Below are 7,500 nucleotides of genomic sequence, written 5' to 3'. Positions count from 1 at the left end.
TGTGTCTGCATTCTGTACCACTCTGCTAGGACGACCATAGATGAATGTGTCTGCATTCTGTACCACTCTGCTAGGACGACCATAGATGAATGTGTCTGCATTCTGTACCACTCTGCTAGGACGACCATAGATGAATGTGTCTGCATTCTGTACCACTCTGCTAGGACGACCATAGATGAATGTGTCTGCATTCTGTACCACTCTGCTAGTACGACCATAGATGAATGTGTCTCTATTCAGCCCTCACCAAGGGTAGGTCCTCACACTGACATGAAGAGAGTTAGATCTGTAGTTCAATCTGCTCCTTTAAATGTACATTAAACCAGATGAAGTCTGCTCTGATTCAATTCAATCAAATGAAATGAAGTGGCTTAGAGAAAGTAGAGAGCAGGTTTGATTTAATGAGGGATAATGTCAGAGTAGTGTATGGAGGTAGTGATGTAGGGGATGTGTGTGGTCTGTTCCCTACACTGATCATTATAACATCCTGACTGACGCTGCAACAACCACAACTCATCCCAAACGCCTTTCAACTCTGGCTTTTACCGGATACAATTAGGAAATGTCAAACTAACAGATATTTGAAATCCCAGTCTGGGTGACAGGGAGAAATGAAAGAAGTACATTGTATCTAGTATATGTGACACAGTAGCCCTGAGGTCGTTCAGAGTGAACACTAACTGTATGCTGAATAAACATATTCCTTATACTGAGTAAAGTTGACTTCTTACACTGAATATTTGCTTCTGACAAAATATGACCTTTAAATGACCTTTAAATGTTCTGATATACATGTAAGTATGAGTCTGAGTCTGACTTGTGTGTGTGTGTGTGTGCGCGCGCGCATGTGTGTGTGTGTGTGCGCGCGCGCATGTGTGTGTGTGTGTGTGTGTGTGTGTGTGTGTGTGTGTGCGTGCGTGTGTGTGTGTGTGGTCTTACCTTCACATTTCTGTGTGATCTCATTGAACTTGTGTCCAGCAGGACATTTACACTGGAAGGATCCCACAGTGTTGATACAGTTCCCACCCTGACACAGACCTGGGATGGCCTGGCACTCATCCACATCTACACACACAGAACACACTGTTAGCAACACAGTATACACACATATGTTTACTTTACTATCCTTGTGGAGACCAAACAATGTATTCCCAATCAAAACCCTGTTTTTACTAACCCTAACACTTAACCTAACTCTAACCCCAAACTCTAACCCTAAACCTAACCCCTAACCCTATCCCTAATTCTAACCCTAACGCCTAACCCCAAACTCTAACCCTAACACTTAACCTAACTCTAACCCCAAACTCTAACCCTAAACCTAACCCCTAACCCTAACCCTAATTCTTACCCTTTCCCTAATCCCTAACCCTAACCCCAATCTCTAACCCTAATCCCTAACCCCTAACCCTATCCCTAATTCTAACCCTAATCCTAAACCTAACCCCTAACCCTTACCCCTAACCCTTACCCCTAACCCTAACCCTATCCCTAATTCTTACCCTAACCCTAACCCTAAACCTAATCCCTAACCCCAAACTCTAACCCTAAACCTAATCCCTAACCCTATCCCTAATTCTAACCCTAACCCTAAACCAAACCCCTAACCCTATGCCTAACCCTATGCCTAACCCTAACCCTAACCCTTACCCCTAACCCTATCCCTAATTCTAACCCTAACCATAATTCTAACCCTAACCCTTACCCCTAACCCTATCCCTAATTTTAACCCTAACCCTAACCCTAACCCTAACCCTAACCCTAACCCTAGGACTTCTGGTCCCCATAAGGTTAGTAAAACCAAAAACAAACACACACGCTCACACATCCCCACATACTCACCCACCCACATACACCCACACTCATACTGTACACCCACACACCCACACTCATACACCCGCCCACATACACCCACACTCATACACCCACACTCATACACCCACCCACATACACCCACACTCATACAAATGAACAGAATACACAGTCCGTCCCAGTGCATGAGAGCAGGGTGGAGATCGTCTCAGTGAGTGTAGAGCAGGGTGGAGATCGTCCCAGTGAGTGTAGAGCAGGGTGGAGATCGTCTCAGTGAGTGTAGAGCAGGGTGGAGATCGTCCCAGTGAGTGTAGAGCAGGGTGGAGATCGTCTCAATGAGTGTAGAGCAGGGTGGAGATCGTCCCAGTGAGTGTAGAGCAGGGTGGAGATCGTCTCAGTGAGTGTAGAGCAGGGTGGAGATCGTCTCAATGAGTGTAGAGCAGGGTGGAGATCGTCCCAGTGAGTGTAGAGCAGGGTGGCGATCGTCTCAGTGAGTGTAGAGCAGGGTGGAGATTGACCCAGTGAGTGTAGAGCAGGGTGGAGATCGTCTCAGTGAGTGTAGAGTAGGGTGGAGATCGTCTCAGTGAGTGTAGAGCAGGGTGGAGATCGTCCCAGTGAGTGAGAGTAGGGTGGAGATCGTCCCAGTGCATGAGAGTAGGGTGGAGATCATCTCAGTGAGTGTAGAGCAGGGTGGAGATTGTCCAAGTGAGTGTAGAGCAGGGTGGAGATTGTCTCAGTGAGTGTAGAGCAGGGTGGAGATCGTCCCAGTGAGTGTAGAGCAGGGTGGAGATCGTCTCAGTGAGTGTAGAGCAGGGTAGAGATCATCCCAGTGAGTGAGAGTAGGGTGGAGATCGTCCCAGTGCATGAGAGTAGGGTGGAGATCGTCTCAGTGAGTGAGAGCAGGGTGGAGATCATCCCAGTGCATGAGAGCAGGGTGGAGATCGTCTCAGTGAGTGAGAGCAGGGTGGAGATCGTCCCAGTGAGTGAGAGCAGGGTGGAGATCATCCCAGTGCATGAGAGCAGGGTGGAGATCGTCCCAGTGAATGAGAGCAGGGTGGAGATCGTCCCAGTGAATGAGAGCAGGGTGGAGATCATCCCAGTGAATGAGAGCAGGGTGGAGATCGTCCCAGTGAATGAGAGCAGGGTGGAGATCGTCCCAGTGCATTAGAGTAGGGTGGAGATAGTCCCAGTGCATTAGAGCAGGGTGGAGATAGTCCCAGTGCGTTAGAGCAGGGTGTAGATCGTCCCAGTGCATTAGAGCAGGGTGGAGATCGTCCCAGTGAATGAGAGCAGGGTGGAGATCGTCCCAGTGAATGAGAGCAGGGTGGAGATCGTCCCAGTGCATTAGAGTAGGGTGGAGATAGTCCCAGTGCATTAGAGCAGGGTGGAGATAGTCCCAGTGCATTAGAGCAGGGTGGAGATAGTCCCAGTGCGTTAGAGCAGGGTGTAGATCGTCCCAGTGCGTGAGAGCAGGGTGGAGATAGTCCCAGTGCATTAGAGCAGGGTGGAGATAGTCCCAGTGCGTTAGAGCAGGGTGTAGATCGTCCCAGTGCGTGAGAGCAGGGTGGAGATCGTCCCAGTGCATTAGAGCAGGGTGGAGATCGTCCCAGTGCGTGAGAGCAGGGTGGAGATCGTCCCAGTGCGTGAGAGCAGGGTGGAGATCGTCCCAGTGCGTGAGAGCAGATCGTCCCAGTGCGTTAGAGCAGGGTGGAGATCGTCCCAGTGCGTTAGAGCAGGGTGGAGATCGTCCCAGTGCGTTAGAGCAGTGAGATCTTCCCAGTTTAGAGTTGTTTAGAGTTCTCTTGGGGTTGTGTATGTCTGAGCTCACACACTCACACTTCCAAACACTTACCATCCCAACCTTGCTCTGTATGCATATGCACACACACACACACACACACACACACACACACACACACACACACACACACACACACACACACACACACACACACACACACACACACACACACACACACACACACACACACACACACACACACACACACACACACACACACACACACACACACACAGGAGTAGTAAATCAGAGTACAGCCTCTGCTATGCTACGTCCCTCAGCCAGACGAGGAGAGAGAAGAGAGGGTAGAATAGAGAAAAAGAAACCCTGTCCTTAGGTCTCAGCTTCTATCCTCAGCCTCAGGCCCTCAGCCCCTGTTCTCAGGCCTCAGCTCCTGTCCTCAGGCCTCAGCTCCTGTCCTCAGGCCTCAGCCTTGATAACAGTCATCTATAGTCTCTTCACTCAGTCCAGCTTGATAACAGTCATCTATAGTCTCTTCACTCTGTCCAGCTTGATCAGGCCTCAGCCTCTGTCCTTAGGCCTCAGCCCCTGTCCTCAGGTCTCAGCTCCTGTCCTCAGGCCTCAGCCTTGATAACAGTCATCTATAGTCTCTTTACTCTGTCCAGCTTGATCAGGCCTCAGCCTCTGTCCTCAGGCCTCAGCCCCTGTCCTCAGGACTCAGCTCCTGTCCTCAGGCCTCAGCCTTGATAACAGTCATCTATAGTCTCCTCACTCTGTCCAGCTTGATAATAGTCATCTATAGTCTCTTCACTGGACCATCAGGCCTGGACCATAATGTTGTTGGGTCAGGGCTTGACCATAATGTTGTTGGGTCAGGGCTTGACCATAATGTTGTTGGGTCAGGGCTTGACCATAATGTTGTTGGGTCAGGGCTGGACCATAATGTTGTTGGGTCAGGGCTTGACCATAATGTTGTTGGGTCATGGCTTGACCATAATGTTGTTGAGTCAGGGCTGGACCATAATGTTGTTGGGTCTGGGTCAGGACTGTACCATAATGTTGTTGGGTCAGGGCTGGACCATAATGTTGTTGGGTCTGGGTCAGGACTGTACCATAATGTTGTTGGGTCAGGGCTGGACCATAATGTTGTTGGGTCTAGGTCGGGGCTGGACCATAATGTTGTTGGGTCTGGGTCAGGGCTGGACCATAATGGACCATAATGTTGTTGGGTCAGGGCTGGACCATAATGTTGTTCTGGGTCAGGGCTGGACCATAATGTTGTTGGGTCTAGGTCGGGGCTGGACCATAATGTTGTTGGGTCAGGGCTGGACCTGGGTAACCATAATGTTGTTGGGTCTGGGTCAGGGCTGGACCATAATGTTGTTGGGTCAGGGCTGGACCATAATGTTGTTCTGGGTCAGAACTGGACCATAATGTTGTTGGGTCTGGGTCAGAACTGGACCATAATGGACCATAATGTTGTTGGGTCTGGGTCAGGGCTGGACCATAATGTTGTTGGGTCTGGGTCAGGGCTGTACCATTGCTGTGTTACCAGCAATGAGCTGCTCTCCCACGTGGCGCTGCCACTGACCCGTGTTCCTTTCTCTGACAGCTGCCGCGGTGACTGTCTGCTGGCATTCTTTACCCAGGAGGTACCCTGACACCCAGCCCTCATTTAACCCAATTAACCTAATCCTCTGGATGGGTAAGGGGGGGGGTACTCTGGGTTAAGATGGAGAAAGAGGGAGAGACGAACACACAGACACACACCTACACTGAGCGCAGGTGTGTTACTGTACCTTGACAAGCTCCAGTACGGTGGTTGGGTATAAATCCTCTCCTGCAGGGGTGAGGCTGGGCGGGGCACATCTCACAGGGGTGCCCCACGCCCTCCCCACGGTGGCACAGCACAGTGTCTTGGTACACACGATGCCCGTCAGCTGGCCCTGGCACATCTGGTTACTCACAGACGCAAAGCACGGCCCTGTACGGTAGTCTGGAGAGAAGACACAAGTGTAACCATGGGAACTAATACTTGCAAGACAAGGGAAACAAGACTCATGAACCGATAACACGACAGACACACACACACACACACACACACACACACACACACACACACACACACACTCACTCACTCACTCCAGAGTGCACTTTTTGTACAGTTGTGTTCAGGTTCAGATGAGAGTGAAATAAGAGGTTGAACAGGCCTGTTTTATGATCCATAACCATGGAGGTTGTACACAGGCCTGTTTTATAATCCATAACCATGGAGGTTGTACAGGCCTGTTTTATGATCCATAACCATGGAGGTTGTACAGGCCTGTTTTATGATCCATAACCATGGAGGTTGTACACAGGCCTGTTTTATGATCCATAACCATGGAGGTTGTACAGGCCTGTTTTATGATCCATAACCATGGAGGTTGTACAGGCCTGTTTTATGATCCATAACCATGGAGGTTGTACAGGCCTGTTTTATGATCCATAACCATGGAGGTTGTACAGGCCTGTTTTATGATCCATAACCATGGAGGTTGTACAGGCCTGTTTTATAATCCATAACCATTTGTACACAGGCCTGTTTTATGATCCATAACCATGGAGGTTGTACAGGCCTGTTTTATAATCCATAACCATGGAGGTTGTACACAGGCCTGTTTTATAATCCATAACCATGGAGGTTGTACAGGCCTGTTTTATGATCCATAACCATGGAGGTTGTACAGGCCTGTTTTATAATCCATAACCATGGAGGTTGTACAGGCCTGTTTTATGATCCATAACCATGGAGGTTGTACAGGCCTGTTTTATAATCCATAACAATGGAGGTTGTACAGGCCTGTTTTATGATCCATAAACATGGAGGTTGCACACAGGTCTGTTTTATAATCCATAACCATGGAGGTTGCACACAGGCCTGTTTTATGATCCATAACCATGGAGGTTGTACAGGCCTGTTTTATAATCCATAACCATGGAGGTTGTACAGGCCTGTTTTATGATCCATAACCATGGAGGTTGTACAGGCCTGTTTTATAATCCATAACCATGGAGGTTGTACACAGGCCTGTTTTATAATCCATAACCATGGAGGTTGTACAGGCCTGTTTTATGATCCATAACCATGGAGGTTGTACAGGCCTGTTTTATGATCCATAACCATGGAGGTTGTACAGGCCTGTTTTATAATCCATAACAATGGAGGTTGTACAGGCCTGTTTTATGATCCATAACCATGGAGGTTGTACAGGCCTGTTTTATGATCCATAACCATGGAGGTTGTACAGGCCTGTTTTATAATCCATAACCATGGAGGTTGTACAGGCCTGTTTTATAAGGTCCATAACCATGGAGGTCCATAACCATGGAGGTTGTACAGGCCTGTTTTATGATCCATAACCATGGAGGTTGCATAACAGGCCTGTTTTATGATCCATAAACATGGAGGTTGCACACAGGCCTGTTTTATGATCCATAAACATGGAGGTTGCACACAGGTCTGTTTTATAATCCATAACCATGGAGGTTGCACACAGGCCTGTTTTATGATCCATAACCATGGAGGTTGTACAGGCCTGTTTTATAATCCATAACCATGGAGGTTGTACAGGCCTGTTTTATGATCCATAACCATGGAGGTTGTACACAGGCCTGTTTTATGATCCATAACCATGGAGGTTGTACAGGCCTGTTTTATAATCCATAACCATGGAGGTTGTACACAGGCCTGTTTTATAATCCATAACCATGGAGGTTGTACAGGCCTGTTTTATGATCCATAACCATGGAGGTTGTACAGGCCTGTTTTATGATCCATAACCATGGAGGTTGTACAGGCCTGTTTTATAATCCATAACCATGGAGGTTGTACACAGGCCTGTTTTATGATCCATAACCATGGAGGTTGTACACAGGCCTGTTTT

The 7,500-nt window shown here is 48.5% G+C and overlaps 1 pseudogene; it reads right to left on the bottom strand.

Annotated features, from left to right (window-relative positions):
• LOC121843555 overlaps positions 1–7,500 on the bottom strand; it is a 57,396-nt pseudogene that overhangs the window by 33,160 nt on the left and 16,736 nt on the right.

Source organism: Oncorhynchus tshawytscha, unplaced genomic scaffold (genome assembly GCF_018296145.1).
Source record: "Oncorhynchus tshawytscha isolate Ot180627B unplaced genomic scaffold, Otsh_v2.0 Un_contig_2971_pilon_pilon, whole genome shotgun sequence".
Taxonomy (NCBI): Eukaryota; Metazoa; Chordata; class Actinopteri; order Salmoniformes; family Salmonidae; genus Oncorhynchus; species Oncorhynchus tshawytscha.
Note: the sequence above shows the minus strand (reverse complement) of the source record. Positions and strands in the feature narration are given on the sequence as shown.